Consider the following 17,309-nt stretch of genomic DNA (forward strand, 5'->3'; position numbering starts at 1 on the left):
GAATGGAAAAGATTCCTGACCAATGCTCACTGTGCCTCTCTGACCGCTCTCCTCTTTGGCCTTGGTTGCGCTGACAGACCTGCTGAGCTGGTGAGTTCTCATCAACACCTTCTTTTCCTTTTCTCTCCTGCAGGGCCTACAGCCTGGGGCTCGTAAAGGGAGCCAACAAGGTCATTGCTGGCCTCCTCGAAGACTGCACAGAACCAGCAACAGCCTTACCCCACACCAACCACCAACGCAGATACCACACAGGAATCACTGGGTGTGCAGCGCATTACCAAGGAGCGGGAGGAGTAGACTGAGGGAGAGTCACCTGTAGGCAGTTCTCTACAGAAGACAGAGAACAGAAATAGCCACGCTCCACATTTCCTTCACATATCACATAGCTGTAGTACCAGGGACAAGATCACCATTGTCAAAGATCCCTGATGCATAGTGGACCCATGGGTAGCCTGTGGAGGAGTGCAGCCTGGATTTACCAGAGTGACCCCTGGACTTCTGGGATTAAATGACAAAGAGAGAGAGAACAAAATAGAATCATAAAAGAAAACAGAAAATGCAGGAAATACCTAGCAGGTTAGGCAGCATGAAGAGAGGCACAGAGATAACAGCCCAGATTCTCAAGTCGAGCCCTCTCGGAAACAATTTCAAAATGGTGGCTAGGAGCCAGTTCTGCGATTCCCATCACAAAAACAGAAGATGTTGGAAAATCTCAGCAGGTCTGACAGCATCTGTAGGGAGAAGATAGAGCCAATGTTTCGAGTCAGGATGTCCCTTCATCTGAACTCCATTTTATTTTTATCTGTGATTCCCATTCCTGTTTTCAGTAATTTTGCAGGATAAGGGTACAGGTAAGCTGCCCCTCACGCAGTACAACCTGCTCTTGCCAATTCCATTGTGGGCATGGGGAATTTAAATGGAGATCCTGCAAAGGAGACAGGCCCCCCAACACAAATAGGTGTGGGGCCATCTCACAGGAAACTTGAACCAAAGGGAACCCCTGTTACATGTGAGGAACCAAAAATAAGTTATTTTCTGCTGGAATCTTTCCTTGATGGGCTTTGGAATCATTTCTTCCAGCCGGGATCTATGCTGGGATCCCAACTGTTCACATTGTGGCCGGGATTCTCCCAAAAAAATATTCTAAGTGCCAAACTTGGATAAAAACTCGAGTAACCTTGTGAGTTCTTTTTTTAAACTGGATTGTCAGAATGAATCGCCCACATCTGAGCACTGCAGAGTGCACAAGCGAGATTCACTATGCAAATCTGTAGGTGGGGCCTTTCCCGCCGGAGAGGGTGACAGCATAACGCTGAGCAGGCCACAGTGCATGCACCAATCTGTCATAGCAGAGATCAATGCATGCACAGTGGCCCCGCACTGCCAGCTTCCCGATTGCTGACCAGCTCAAACACAGGCCAGCCCCGCGACCCAGAAACGCTGCTCCTCTGACCCCCCACCATGGCCCAATCGCTGGCCTCCCAGACGTGCCTGGGCCCAGACCCCAACCCCAACCCCTAGCAACTCACCCCAATGCGCCGCTCTCACCGCCCATCCCCTCCCCCCACTCCTACGCAGCCTCATTCTCTTGATTCCCCCCCAGAAACTCCCAGCAGTCCTAATGCTCCCCCTTCCCCCCACAGCCCCGAATCCTCCAGCAGGCCAATCCCTCCCCTTCCACTTCAATGGCCAGCCCCAGTCACTGTCCACCCTCCCTCTGTCACTGAAGCCCAGTGCAGAGTGGCAGTGGGAGCCTGCACCCCCACCACCTTGATGTCCCTACCCCAATATCATAGAAATCATAGAAACTGTACAGTACATAATGAGGCTATTTGGCCCATCGAGTCTGCACTGACCACAATCCCACCCAGGCCCTACCCCTATATCCCTACATATTTTACGCACAAATCCCTCTAGCCTAAGCATCGCAGGGCATTAAGGGACAATTTTAGCATGGCCAATCACCTAACGTACACATTTTGGACTGTGGAAGGAAACCGGGGCACCCGGAGGAAACCCACACAGACACAAGGAAAATGTGCAAAGTCCACACAGACAGTGACCCAAGCCTGGTCTCTGGAGCTGTGAAGCAGCAGTGCTAACCACTGTGCTACCGTGTCGCCCCAATGGTGGGGGACTCCTGAACTAGGGATCATAGTTTGAGGATAAGGGGTAAACCTTTTGGGACTGAGGTGAGGAGAAATTTCTTCACCCAGAGAGTAGTGATTGTATGGAATTCACTACCACAGGACCTAGTTGAGGTCAAAATATCGTGTGATTTCAAGAAGAAATTAGATATAGTTCTAAGGGCTAAAAGGATCAAGGGATATGGGGGAAGGGAGAGATCAGGATATTGAATTTGAAGATCAGCCATGATCAAAATGAATAGTGGAGCAGACTCGAAGGGCCAAATGGCCTACTCCTGCTTCTAGTTTATATGTTTCTATGTTTTAATAGATAAATCTATAATATCGCTGATTGATTACAAGACTCCGTCTTGCAAAGGTAGATTGACCATTGCATTAATCCTCACTGTATAAATGTTGAGATTTCAAGATGCATTAGAGTACTTTCTCAATTGGGAAAGCACTATTCAGTATTCAAAACAGAATCACCTGTCATTATGTGAAGTGATTTAATTTTTAAAAAATTGATCTGCAGCTTTAATTTAAAGAAACAAACTAGGTTGGGGGGGAGTGGGGTTCCAGGATGTTGAGGGCCAGTTGAGGAGTGAGGACTTGAAGACTTTGCGTTCATCACTACAACTGGTTCAATGTCCCAATAAACTGAAAGTGGGCATTCTGTCTTGTTCTTTTGGACTCAACACTGGGAATTTAACAATTTTGGACCATAATTTCTGCCCCTACTTTGTTTCCTTATCTTTCCGGGTTTTGATTTTAAACTTCCTGCCACTCTATTTGGCCTTGCACAACCAGCCATCTCTCCTGCTTTACAATACAGATTTCCCCTTTTTTTTTTATCTAACTCTCCCCCAAGTCATTTGTTTAAAACCTATCGCATTTCTAATTTTCCTTCCAATTCTGAAAGACTGCCAGTCTGAAACATCAATACTGTTTCTCTCACCACTGAAGCTGCCCAACCTGCTGGACATTCCCAACTTTTCCTGAAATTTATTTCAGATGTACAGCATCCATGGCGCTTTGTCTTTTGAGTTACACGAAGTAAAGTTAAAGTTTATTTATTAGTTGCAAATAAGTTGCACTGAAGTTACTGTGAAATTTCCATAGTTTCCACATTCTGGTACCTGTTTGGGTCAATGCACCTAACCAGCACATCTTTCAGACTGTGGGAGGAAACCTGAGCACCCAGACGAAACCCACGCATACATGGGAAGAGCATGCAAACTCCGCACAGAAAGTGACCCAAGCCGGGAATTGAACCCGGGTTCCTGACGTTGTAAGGCAGCAGTGCTTACCACCTGTGCCACCCTTCCTTAAAATCTTTGAAAACTCTGACCAAACCACCTTTCTAATTAAACATTTAAATTCCCCGAATACAACACTAGTCTGCTGTTCTCCCCCTGTCTGTGTGGGTCTCCTCCGGGTGCTCTGGTTTCCTCCCACAGTCCAAGAGACATGCTGGATAGGTGCATTGGCTGTGCTAAGTTCTCCCTCAGTGTGCCCAAACAGGCACTAGAGTTGGCGACTAGGGGATTTTCAAAGTAACTTCATTACAGTGTTAATGTAAGCCTACTTATGACACTAATAAATAAACTTTAAAACTTTTGAACAGTTAAGATAGATAGAGAAGACCATTCTGATTGGTTGGGGAGCCTTGGGCTATGGCCACAATCAAAAATTAAAACTGAACATTTCACAAGGGAACTTGGGAAGAGTTTTGTAGAAGAATAGAATAGCAATTAATGCCAAATCAATTGTTCAATTTAATTCGGGAATTGATGGGTTTTTGTTAACCAAAGCTACGGAGGGATATTGGGTAAAGACATGTAGATAGAGTTGTCTCAGTTCAGCAATGATCTCATTAATGGCCCTTGTCTTTCTCTGCACAATATTAAGGCACTGAATAGCACCGAGTAGTCATTCTGAGTAACTGAGTGACATCTTCCTGGTGGCTGAAGGTTACATATTTTCTTTGCGATTTTGTGATTTGAATCATCACACTCCTGATGCCAGAGGTTACCATTAATGACAGCGAAAGCAGGAACTGGAAGTGTAACAATGTTCATTACGAAATCCTGGAAGCTTTTGTTTTATTCTTTCATTTACGGAATGAGGGCATCACTGGTTAGGCCAGCGTGGACATCACAAGCAGCACGGTGGCACTGTGGTTAGCACTGCCTTCTCACAGCGGCGCAGACCCAGGCTCAATTATGGCCTCAGGTCTGTGTGGAGTTTGCATATTCTCCCCATGTTTGCATGGGTTTCCTCTGGGTGCTCTGGTTTCCTCCAAAGATGTGTGGATTAGGTGAATTGGCCATGTTAAATTGCCCCTTAGTGTTAGGGGAACTATTAGGGTAAATACATGGTGTTAAGGGGATAGGGATTGGGTGGGATTGTTGTCAATGCAGGCTTGAAGGGTCAAATGGCCTCCTTCTGCATTGTAGGGATTCTGAGATTTATTGGCCTTTCCTAATTGTCCTTGAGAAGGTGGTGGTGAGCCATCTTTTTGAACTGCTGCAGTCCCTGTGATATGGATACACCCTCAGTGTTGTAAGAGAGGGAGTTCCAGGATCTTATCACAGTGACCATGAATGAGCAATGAAACAGTTCCACGTCAGGATGGTCTGCGAAGGGGAACCTGAAGGTGGCAGTGTTCCCATGTACATGCTACCAAAGCAGAAGAATCTGAAAGAAGGAGACAGCACTGGAGAGGCTGAGAGATTTAGGGAAGGAAGTCCAGAGCATAGGCCAAAGCAGCTGAGGACAAGGCTGTCAACAGTTGGTGAGGAGGGGCATGGAGGTATTTAAAAATAAGATGAGAAGGTTACAGAGGGCTGAGCTTTAGATACAGAGTGTGCAAGATGAGAAACTGCCCAGGAGAACACGGGGATGAAGTCCAGAGGTAGCAAAAGAATGAGTATTTCCATAACAGGTAGATGAGTTGGGCAGTGTTAACGGCCTTGACTAGGGAAGACACAGGCTGGAATGTTATCACTGTTCACACGGACAGGATTTTCCATCCCGCTGCAGCAGAACATGGTGTGAACGACCGGTAAGATACGCATCCATAGTGTTAGAAAGAGAGGGTGCCCTTGAGGGGGCAAGGACAGGATCCATTTGGTTAGAGTTGAGAAGTAAGGAAGATGCGAGTACACTATTTTGGGTATTCTGTAGATCTCTAAATAGTGAGAGAGAGAAAGTGAGTGAGTGAAAGTGAGCGTGTGAGAGATGGGGAGAGACATATGTTCTGTCTGAGGCCAGAACTCTCCATCCACCCGACGAAGAGGGAAACCTCGAAAGCTTGTGAGTTTGCTATCAAATAAATCGGTTGGACTTAACCTGGTGTTGTCAGACTTCTTACTGAGAGACAAACTGACAGAGATAGAAAAACAAATTGTCAGGGAAATTGCAGAGGTTTGCAAGAACTATAGAGTGCTGATACCGGGAACTTGTCCAGATATTGATTGGGGTAATGTTAGAGTGAAGGGTAAGTCGAAGGGTGGGGGGTGGGGGGTGGGCGAGGGGGTGGAATTTCTGAAATCTGTTCAGGAGAATTTCCTTGACCTGCACATTCTCAGTCCAACTAGCATTTCTAAACCTGGTGCTGGGGAACAGGATCCCTGATGTGGTTTGAATCTCTCATGGAGATGAAATAGAATCTCTACAGTGTAGAAGGAGGCCATTTGGCCCATTGAATCTGCATCAACTCTCTGAAAGAGCACCTTGCCAAGGTCCAACTACCCTCTCATCACACCTTTCGCCCACCCCATCCCACTTCGCCCAATCCTCTGAAATACCTGAACCAAGAGGAAATGCCAAATTGTGATATGTCACCAAGTAAAAGGATCCACCAAAGAACTTTAAATTCTGTATTAAAATTCTCCAATGATACCTGGATGTTCATCTTAAAAATCCTCATCTTCAATGCGGATTCAACATTCTGTAGATAGCATCCAAATCAATCAGGGTTCTTGGAGGAATCTTTGGCATTGCAATGAAAATATCAAGGTTATAGCTTAATAAACACTTGTTTGTCCAATCTTGGGATATGTAAGTTGTGCACAGTGAGAAGTCTCACACAACACCAGGTTAAAGTCCAACAGGTTTTTTTGGAATCACGAGCTTTTGCAGCATTGCTCCTTCGCCAGGTGATGTACACTATTTTGGGTATTCTGTAGATCTCGGAATAGAGAGAGAAAGTGAGTGAGCGAAAATGAGTGCGTGATAGAACGTCCTTCATCACCTGATGAAGAAGTAATGCTCCAAAAGCTCGTGATTCCAAATAAACCTGTTGGACTTTAGCCTGGCGTTGTGAGACTTCTTACTGTGCCCACTCCAGTCCAATGTCGGCATCTCTACATCATATGTAAGTTTTGTGAGGGATTCTTATATGGTGACAGATATAAATAAGATTAAGGCAATCCAAAAACATGCTCCTCAATGAATCAGTATGAGAAATAATAATCTGGCAAACCAGGGCACGACCTGGGGACCAGGGTACAAACCCCATCATCGCAGATGGTGAAATTTGAATTCAATAACAATCTGGAATTAAAAATATAACGATGACCATGAAGCCATTGTCGATTGTCATAAAAATCTGGTTCACTAATGTCCTCTAGGGAAGGAAATTGGCTGTCCTTTTTTGGTCTGGCCTACATGAAACTCCAGAGCCACAGCAATGTGGGTGACTCTTAAATGCTCTCTGTAATGCAGCATTACATGGGCAATGATAACCACATCCCCTAAAATGAATTTGAAAAAACCCAGCCTTGTTTTAACAGGATCTGCAGTTTTGATTTTGAATATATCTTGTTGAATTTTGCTGCTTCTTTCCCAGGAGCCACAGTCTTGTTTCAGGGAATTTTTTGTGGTGGCTTTGTTCACGAGATTCGCAATCGTCTTTGGAATTCAGCATTTGAAAAGTCTGAATAATGACTAGTGCCATTTGAGGAAGGAACTACAATAGTTACGTTTTTGAAAGTGACAGCTACTTCCTCATTCATTCTTTTAAAAGTCCATCGAGTGCAGCAATTCAGTCTACTCCTTAATAGCTCTGCTCCGGCTGTGAGCAGAGTTTCTAACAGAATCATTGTTCAATTGACTTACTGTGCGCAAACCACCAACACTGGTCATGAGCGCATTCAAGGTAAGAATGAATAGTTTTTACTTTCTATTTGTCGAAATGGTGCTACGTGTTTTTCCTGATTATTTGGGCAATGCTGTTTTTGTGTCAGGTGCTCTGACCAGATAGTTAAATAGAAATCACCTGAGCCTCGAAGGGTCCTCTCATCTGCCCAACACACTAAGATGCTAATCTCTACAGAGCCTCCTGGAACAGTTGAAGACTTTGGTTCTTTAATACTCCGTTTATCCGTGTGGTTGTCTACTTTGTGTTAAGTCCACATCCCCCTGCTGAAAACTGTAACTTTGGTATTTTCACAGAATGATAAGAACCATTGTGGTTGCTCAGATGGGGAATTTTACCTTAGCCGTGTGGGTGAACAGGAGTCATGATGCATCGTGAAATGGGGCATGCAGTAGTGGGGAGGGCTTTCCGATGTCATTGAGCCATCTCGCAGGGTTTTGTTGGTGGGCATGCATGGAGATTGGATCCTGCCCATTGACAATTGGAATCATAGAATCCCTACAGTGCACAAGGAGGCCAGTCAGCCCATCGAGTCTGCACTGACCACAGCCCTACCCATGCCCCACTTCCGTCTCCCACCCGGAGGCAATCCACGCAGACACGGGGGAACATGCAAACTCCACACAGACAGTGACCCAAGCCGAGAACTGAACCCAGGTCCCTGGAGCTGTGAAGCAGCAGCGCTAACCACTGTGCTACCATGCTATTATGCTAAACAGCCAATTAAGGTCATGCTAAATTATTCCTTAGTATCCAAAGATGTGTGTAGAGTAGGTGTATTAGCCATGGTAAATGTGTAGAGATATGGGAACAGGACTGGGGGAGGGGGGAAGGGGGAAGGGGGAAGGGTGCTGGGTAAGATGCTCTTTTGGAGAGTTGGTACATTGTCAATGGGCTGAATGGCCTCTCTGCACTGTAGGGGTTCTGTTGTGCTATAGTATTCAACATATGGGGCGGGATTTCACAGCCTCACTCATCCCGAAACCATAAAATTCCACCCGAGATCACTGGACATTCCCATTGTCCACTCCTCGCTCGCTCCAATCCCCATGGGCCACAGCACGGTAACATTCCAGCGATGGTCTCACAAATGCCGTTTTTTAACTGAAGCGTTAGATCCTTATTAAGTTCAATTCCTCTCGTAATAAAAGATAGCATTCCTCCTTGATTACATTCCTGGCACTGCATCACCACTGTCTCTATGGAGGAAGCTGTGTGTTTCGAGCTCTGGGCTAACACAGTGCTTCTGCTCCTCATGGATTCCTCCAGTACAGTGAATATAGGACACAGAGTGGAAAGATATGGGCAGTTAGATAGTGGGTCCACAAGCTTGGCTGAACTGATGATTAAACACTCATGCGAGACAAGCAGTGCATTGGTCAGAGGCAGAACATTACAGTGAAACATTGAGGCAAGTAATCGGCAGCCTTCCATTGATCAGACAAGTGAGGTTGTCAACAATGAGAAGAGTGTGCAGAGATTAGAGGATGGTATAAAATGTAAAAAGCCTGTTTTTTAATTTACTCCTCATTGCTCATACTCCCTTAGTGGAACCTTGTTCTTAGCCCTACCTATGTTGTTTGTATCCAAGTGGATCACAGCGACTGACTCTTTCCCCAATCATTCCAGCTGTGTGGCTATGCTCTTAACCCTGGCACTGGACAGCCAACAACCTTCAGGATTCACATTTTCATCTGCAGAGATGGATCTGTCATCCTAACTGTAATGTCCCCAACTTCAATTACATTCCTTCTAACTTCTCCCTATTTGAAATAGTTTCCTGCACCCTGGTGTTGTAGTCAGTCTGCTCAGCATCTTTCAGTCCCTGCTCTCATCCACACAAGCTGCAGGAATTCTCAAGCCTGTTAGACAATTACAAAGGCCACCACCAATATTACTGTCCGGGACCCCATACCTGCTGGACTCACAATCACATCCCCCCCCTTGCCCTTCAACCAAATTCAAAGTACCTAGTCTAAGGAGTAAATACCTCCTGAAACAAAGTGTCCTGATAACACCCTCCCTGATGCATTGCAACATCTGAAGCTAAGACTCAAGATCATCACCTGAATTTAAATTCCTCAAGTTGCAGCACAGAGGGATTTTGGAGTCTTCATGCATGAATCGCAAAAAAGCTATCATGCAGGTTCAGCAGGTTATTGGGAAGGCAAATCGAATATTAGCCTTTATTTCATAGGGAATGGAGTATAAAAATAGGGAAGTCTTGCTAAATCTACACAAGACAAGAGTTAGAGGGCACCTAGAATATTATGAACAGTTTTGATTCCTGTATCTAAGGAAAGATATAATGGCATTGGAGGCAGTTCACTGAAGGTTCACTAGGTTAACCTGGGGGTATTGAGGGAAATTTTTAATGAGGAGAGGTTGAGCCTGTTTAGAAGAGTTATTGGAGTTTAGAAGAATAAAAACACCTTACTGAGACATACAGGATTCTCAGAGGGCGGTTGTTTCCCATTATGGAAAAGTCTTCAAACAGGGAGCATTATCTCAGAGTAAGGGATCACCCATTTAAGATAGGGATGAGAAAGAATTTCTTCTCTCTGAGGGTAGTGAATCTGTGGAATTCTTTACGACAGATGGCCATAGCAGATGACTTGTTAAATATGTTCAAGACTGAGATAAACAGATTTTTAATCAGGATGGGAATCAAGGAATATGGGGATAAGGCGGGAAAGTAGAGTTGAGGATTATTACATCAGATCAGTCACAATCTCATTGAATGGTGGAGCAGACTCGATGGGCCAAATGCTCGTATGTCTTATGGTGTAATGGCCTCAAGCTGAGTACATAGGTGTCCAATCTTTCCCGCATGCTACAGCAGCAACACATCAACCCTCTTTACTGTGTTTTATTTAACTACTTATGTTTAGAAATATCACTCAACTCATTTCTGAGCTGGGTAAATAATTTTGCGGGAATGCAATAGATTGCCACAGAGATGATTGGCTATTCTGGAGTTTTGTTTCATTCACCATTCATTATCAGAAAATATTTACAAAAATGTTTATAATGGGGAGGGTCAGTGCAAGTAGAACTCATAATAGGGGAGAACGTGCATGGGCTGTGGCAGTAGATTAACTGGATGGGTAGAGCCTATGGTTAGAGTTGCGGAAAGAGATAGATACATGAACCAATTAAAATCCTCTTAAATTAAGTTGCATTTTGTTCTTGCAGATAACCCCTTTGCGGGGTAGACGACAAAGCTTGCCACGAAGAAACTGTGCTATCCTTCTACATGGTATGGATCCGATTTCTCTTATTTTGCACATTTCCACAAAAGCCCATCTTTATAGTGAATTTTGGCTTCAGGCTCAGATGTTAATACTTTTGAATGTTCTGTTTCTTCCGCTTGGTTCAACAATGATGTCAGTCTTCAGCCATCATGCACTTATCTTCATTCTATCCTCTCTATCAACTTCCCTCCCCATCTCCAAAAAAAAAAAGTTAACTGCCATTCTATTTACTCTTCACTTCCCCTCTTCAAACACTCTTGATAGATTCATCTGATTTGTGGCATACACACTTTTGATTTAGTTCTATCACATTCTTTATCTCCCCCATCAGCTCTGGCTTTTGTAGCGATTAGTACCTTATACCAAATCTCAGTAAGAAAATTACTGTTGATGAATGACCGTACTGGCAAAAGGTAATTTAGATTGCCAACTCAAGGTTTACCGGGCAATAAAGACTGACACTTATCATTTTACCAGTTGAGGCAAGGCACAATTCATAAGCTCAGCACAGTTATAGAAATTTACAGTGCAGAAGGAGGCCATTCAGCCCATCAAGTCTGCACCTACCACAATCCCACACAGGTCCATTTCCGATAGCCCCTCATATTTACCCTACTAATCCCCCTGACACTAAAGGGCAACTTAGCACGGCCAATCAACCTAACCCGCACATCTTTGGACTGTGGGAGGAAACCAGAGCACCTGGAGGAAACCCACGCAGACATAGGGAGATTATGCAAACTCCACACAGACAATGACTCAAGCTGGGAATCGAACCTGGGTCACTAGCACTGTGAGGCAGCAGTGCTAACTACTGTGCCACCCTGTCGTTCCATCTGCTCATGATCGCTGGGATCTTTTCTTGGCTCCTTGAATCTGGTCTTTCGGCTCACAGTGTCCTTCACAATTTTTATTTAGGCAACTTAATTCTTACATACAAATCCCTTTGCAACTTCAAGGTTTCAGCTTCTAGTGGGTTCTTTTTCAACCCACCGCTTCCAGTCCACCTTATCTGAAAAAGCTACCAGTCCACTTTAATTGCTGAATCTGAAGATTCCACTGTTGCCTGCAGAATACTTCTCTCTCTGTATGACGAAGACTGTATTTTTCTGAAAAGAAATTGCTTCTGCCCTAAAATGAGATCCTAACAGCAATCTGTATGCTAGATTCTTGCAGCAATCCACACACTGCAACAATTAACATTAGTCACTTTTTGGTTCTTTCAGCCAAGCCTCAAACCAAGATAAATACCCATTGACTAGTAGTATCCTTTGCAGATGCTAATTTCCTAGTAAGACCCTCCTTAACTGTCTTCTGGCCAATGGTACTCTGACCACCTTACCAGACATTACGTCCTTTTCCTCAAAGCTACCTCACTGTATTTGGCCCTTAAAGACTTACAGACTTTAAAACTTAACAAAATGAATTACCTCAATAATATAGACAAATTTAGACTTTCCATTACAAAGTTTACATGTACTGCAATTTGATAACTTAATTTCACACATGTGCCAGTGAGGTGAAGTGGCTCCCCTGATTTTTCACCTTTGTTGGAATGAATTTAGCTTGTATCTGAATCATTTCTTCTTTAAAGATCTCTGTAATAACTCTGTAATGGAGGTGAAAGTCCCATCACCAAGTTACTTTATTTACACCATACATCTGCACACAGCCAGTCACTTCCTGCTAAATGCAGGCTAGGAGTCTGACCCACCTGCTTTAAATAAGGAGCATGAGACTCCCTGATTTAACCACCATCTGAGACTCATCAGGTAGTTCTAGTAAAACCAACTCAAATTAACTTAGAGACAAATTAAAAGGGGCAGCTCCCCAAAAGGAGGGAGAACAGCTCAAATAAAAAGCGAAGTTGAAAGGAAACTTAAAACATTAAATCATAATGTGATTATAGGAGTTCATAATACACCCCAGCCCCTGCAGTGCCCAGCGGGCACAGAAGCCTTCAGCTGCAGCCGTGGACACCGCATACTTCCTCTCCAGGGACACCTGGCCACGGTGATAGCCGCGGTAGAGAGACAGACAGTCAGGGCAGAAGGACTCATCAGGTAGTTCATTCTCTTGCAAGCCAAACCTCATAGCCTGGCTGAAGTCATCACAATCTCCGATTGTTGTGTTGCAATTTGGCTTCCTTTTATCCCAGCTACATCCCTTCTCAGTCCATTGAATATGTTCCCAGTTTTGATCTCCTTTCAACCATGTCTCCATAATGGCTGGAAGATCATAACTATTTACCTCAATTTGTGCTGTCAATTCATCTATTTTATTCCGAATGCTTTGTGCAGTAGGATACAAAGCCTTTAGGCTTGCCTTTTTGCTTTTTTTTTATCATCCAGACTGCTCTTCACTCTGTGGCTCTATTTATCTCTTGCCCTTGATTACCCCATCAACTGTTTTTGCATTTTACTGTGCCTCAGTATTAACGTTAAATGATCCCTCGCACCACCCCCACTTGATTGGTTCAATGGAACGCTGCTCCATTAGTCACATCAATTACATAGTGGTGCCTCACTGAGTGATCTGAGGATAGTGAGGTGATTATTGTCCCTGATTAAAATGTTGATTGTTAGAAGGAATGAATACTCCCCCAGTGCCTGCTACGTTGGGTGGATATGTGTAGGACTGAACACCTTTCAGCTTCCCCAAGACGTTTTTGAGAATTGGGAAGCTAATCTGGTGATGTAGTGAGATTAACTACTTTGTCTTTCTCCGTGTAAAAGTAAAAGATCTCTATATAGCACTGTCATTTTTTTGCAGGATCACTTCGGTATCTAAGTTACGACTTATACACCCTCCACTTCCATGGGTAGGAGACACCAAGCTTCATGGCATCTTTACAATGTCGGCAATCAAGTTCAACTTTCAAATAACGTCTTCAGAACTCCAAAACATATCCCCAGACTAAAATAACCCAGCAGATCTGAACTTCAATACCGAAGAATCAGAAGAAAAAACGTAAAGCCAAGTACTCACACCATCAAAAGTGTCCCCTCCCAGAATTCAGATACATTCTCCGATATACGGAGGAAACCTGATCTCCAACTATAATTGAATGAAACTGTAGGCTATTGAAATATCTTTTCATCTCCACCCTGACGGCTGTCCTCCCCTTGTGTTTATTTGCCTTGTACACTACGGCTGTAACAGTGCAAAAAAAAATCACCTCATCCAAACTTTATTTAGGACTGAATATCTTTGGAGCTCAATCTTGGAACTGGACAGATGACAATTTGAGAGCTCACTCAGTGTTTTAGTACTTTTTGCTATGAATGGTGTGACAATGGGCTGTCGTAGCCCAGTGTAGAGCATGGTTGGGAAAGGAGGTTAAACTTTCCTGTGAAAAGAATGTGCTTTGCAATTCCTGACTGGTGGGAAATTTTTATTATGTCATCACAATATTGCAATAAATTTTAAATGAGTTTTTAAGAGTTTTTTGGGAACATTGAAGGTGTTAAAATTGAGCTTATATTGGGAATTTTTTCCAAACTATTCTACCTCTGCCAACATAACCGTCAGAGTGGGGGAACAGGAGCAACTTAAAGGAAATTCCCAGCCTCTGGAATTTTCATTCACCCCTGTGGGCACTCATCCTAGTAACCACTGGTGCACTATTCCACCACAAGGACTTCACAAACCAAGCTGTTCTCAATTGCCATTCAACCACCTGCATTTTCCCCACAATTGTGATGAACATGATCTCAGTCTGGATCCTGATCACAGTCTGAATTGTGATCCCAATCTTGAGCGTGATCCCAGTCTGGTTCCTGATCCCAGTTGCTTTTGCTTCTGTTTCCCAGGTCACCGACAATCTCCCAACTGCTGAGCTGACTGAACACTGCCAATTCGACTCACAACACCAGGTTAAAGTCCAACAGGTTTATTTGGTAGCACAAGCTTTCGGAGTGTTGCTCCTTCTACCAGCAATGTAGATGGCAGTACAGAAACAGGCAGGGACTTCATAAATATTGAGTGATCAAAGAACAGAAAGGTGAATTGAACCTCCATCTGATTAGAATTGCTGTTCACAACAGTGCCACCCAATTGTGGAGCTACAGTCAAACAGGGGGCTGCGACTGAATGCACGAGACCTACAGACATATGAGAAATGGTGGACAGGGATCCAGACTGCCCCACCTTATGTATCACAATAAACATAGAATCATAGAAACCCTACAGTGCAGAAAGAGGCCATTCGGCCCATCAAACCTGCACTGATAACGAGGCTCCACCCCTGCAACGCCATACATTTATCTTGCTAATCCCCTCGACACTAATGGACAATTTACTACGGCCAACCCACCTAACCCACACATCTTTGGACTGGGGGAGGAAATGGGAGCACCCAAAGGAAACCCACGCAGACACGAGGAGAAGTGTAAACTCCACACAAATTGACCCAAACCAGATCCCTGGCGCTGTGAGGCAGCAGTGCTAACCACTGTGCCACCGTGCTGCCATTTTTTATGATATTGCAGGTATACAATAAAAATAAACCACAAGGTCATCTGGTTGAGGCACAAAAGCCAGATAAAAATCCAGGCCAAAATGGGGAAAGAAAGTATGGAAAGATTCCATATTCAACCAATCCAGTTATTGTGATAGACTGGGTCTTGCTTTGCTAATACAAAATACGCACAGTGTCTGCTGAAGTCAGGAAAACATTAATTTTATTCATAAAAATCATACTGCAGCTTCATCTAGCCATATGATCTACGAGGCAGAAGATCAGGAGACATCACTTCCTTTCCTGCGATAATATATATTGGCCAGAGTTTTCCAACTGTTCACATCAGCGTGATTTTCCTATCCTAATGTAGTCATAGAGTCAGAGAGGTTTACAGCATGGAAACAAGCCCTTCGGCCCAAGTTGTCCATGCCGCCCATTCTTTTAAATCCTGAAGCTAGTCCCAATTGCCCGCATTTGGCCCATACCCTTCTATAACCAACGGAGATTTGGCTTGTTGCCAAAATCTCCGTCTTCGAAACAGCGGGAATGAGGCATGAGCAGGTGGTAAGATCGCACCCACTGTGCCTCATTAACATATCTAGTTAGAATTAACCCCCTATACTAAATCTCCTCAAGTCTCTTATTCTCCCCATTATGCTGCATTTCCCCCACTGCCCCTGCCCCCCACCTTCTTCCCATGTCCCTGACTTCTATTTCCCTTTTATAGGGATGACCACTGTGGCAGTTCCACAAGTCCACCTGAACGGGTTCTCTGCTCCTTTAATGGAGATTGGGGATTTGAACCCTTAGTGAAGTCACTCAGGCTCAGCTGGGCAGAATTGGTAGGCAATTCTGATTCAGAGTGTCATCTGGATTTCTTGATGAATGCAACAACTATGGTCAATTTGATGGTGTAGATGACTACTTTGACTATGCAAGAGGTTCCTTCTGTGTGGCAAATAGTGTTTGTTCCATCTTGCCGTATTATTACCGGTTTTGTTTATTGATTGAGTTTATTGATTTATTAGTGTCATAAGAAGGCTTACATTAACACTGTGATGAAGTCACTATGAAAATCCCCTAGTCACCACACTCCAGTGCCTGTTCAGATACACTGATGGAGAATTTAGCATGGCCAGTGCACCTAACCAGCACATTTTTTTTAGAGTGTGGGAGGAAATTGGAGCACCCTGAGGAAACCCATGCAGACGGGAAAGAACATGCAAACTTGAGGCAGACAGTGACCCAAATCGGGAATTGAGCCTGGGTTCTTGGCACTGTGAGGCAGCAGTGCTAACCACTGTGCCACTGTGCTGTCCCGGTTTGGGTGAGATTGGATTATGGATGTGGCATCTATTCAACCACTTGTCCATTGTGAGGTTGCTCACGGATCCAAACTGCCTCTCCTGGTTGGAGATTTGGCAGGATGCGTGCTTTTGTATCATATTTCATGATTCCACATCTGGATGTAATGATAGTCATTCTTTATCTCACTCACCTTTCACTAGTCATTAAGTTTAAGTTTATTTATTAGTGTGAGAAGTAGGCTTACATTAAGACTGCAATAAAGTTACAGAGAGAATCCCCTAGTTGCCACACTTCGTGCTTGTTCAGGTACACTGAAGGAGGATTTAGCATGGCCAATGCACGTGGGAGGAAACCCACGCAGACACTGAAAGAATATGCAGACTCCGCACAGATAGTGACTCAAGCCGGGAATGCGAACGGCATCCCTGGCACTGTGAGGCAGCAGTGCTAACCATTGTACCACCATGCCAGATGTAGGGATTGTGAAATTATTCACTTTGGTCTTAAGTATGGAAAAGCAGGATATTCTTTAAAAAGGAGTGAAACTTGTGTTGTTGAACAAAGAGATTTGAGTAAGCTCATTCAAGGAATGAAGAAAGTTAGCATGCCAGTGCAGCAAGCAATTTGGAAGGGAAATGACATTTTTTACAGGGATTGAAGTGTGGGAATAAAGAAATATTGCTACAGTTGCACAAGTTTGGGTGAGACCACATATGGAATATCGTCTTCAGTTTTGGTCTCCATATTTAAGAAACGATCTAATTCCATTTGAGTGGGTACAGAGAAAGTTCACAGGATTGGTCCCTGGAATGAGGGGTTGTCCTATGGTGAGAGGCTGAGTAAATTAGGTTTATATTCTCAGGAGTTTAGCAAAATGAGAGGTGATCTCACTGAAACCTACAAAATTCTGAAGGGTTTCAACAGCGTCGATACTGAGAGGTTGTTTCCTCTGGTCATGGAATTTAAAACACGGGGGCACGGTCTCAGCTTCCCAG

At 44.1% G+C, this 17,309-nt stretch overlaps 1 protein-coding gene and 1 long non-coding RNA gene across 5 annotated transcripts in view; one reads left to right on the forward strand and one right to left on the reverse strand.

Moving 5' to 3' along the window:
• rsad1 (radical S-adenosyl methionine domain containing 1) overlaps nucleotides 1-17,309 on the reverse strand; it is a 49,759-nt gene that overhangs the window by 24,812 nt on the left and 7,638 nt on the right. The window contains exon 2 of one of the 4 annotated variants that reach the window (XM_080208940.1): nucleotides 570-731. The exons of 2 other annotated variants lie outside the window; for them this stretch is intronic. The gene's annotated coding sequence lies outside the window, so the exon portion shown is untranslated. Of the gene's footprint in view, nucleotides 1-569; nucleotides 732-17,309 lie in introns of those variants that run through there. One more of the 4 variants, XM_080208939.1, reaches the window with a different exon arrangement.
• LOC145356484 (uncharacterized) lies at nucleotides 7,092-13,972 on the forward strand. The gene is made up of 3 exons (XR_013889146.1): nucleotides 7,092-7,290; nucleotides 10,486-10,549; nucleotides 13,317-13,972. It is a non-coding gene; the product is annotated as an uncharacterized LOC145356484 (long non-coding RNA).

The sequence above is a fragment of the Carcharhinus amblyrhynchos genome, chromosome 21 (genome assembly GCF_965287045.1).
Source record: "Carcharhinus amblyrhynchos chromosome 21, sCarAmb.v2.hapA, whole genome shotgun sequence".
NCBI lineage: Eukaryota > Metazoa > Chordata > Chondrichthyes > Carcharhiniformes > Carcharhinidae > Carcharhinus > Carcharhinus amblyrhynchos.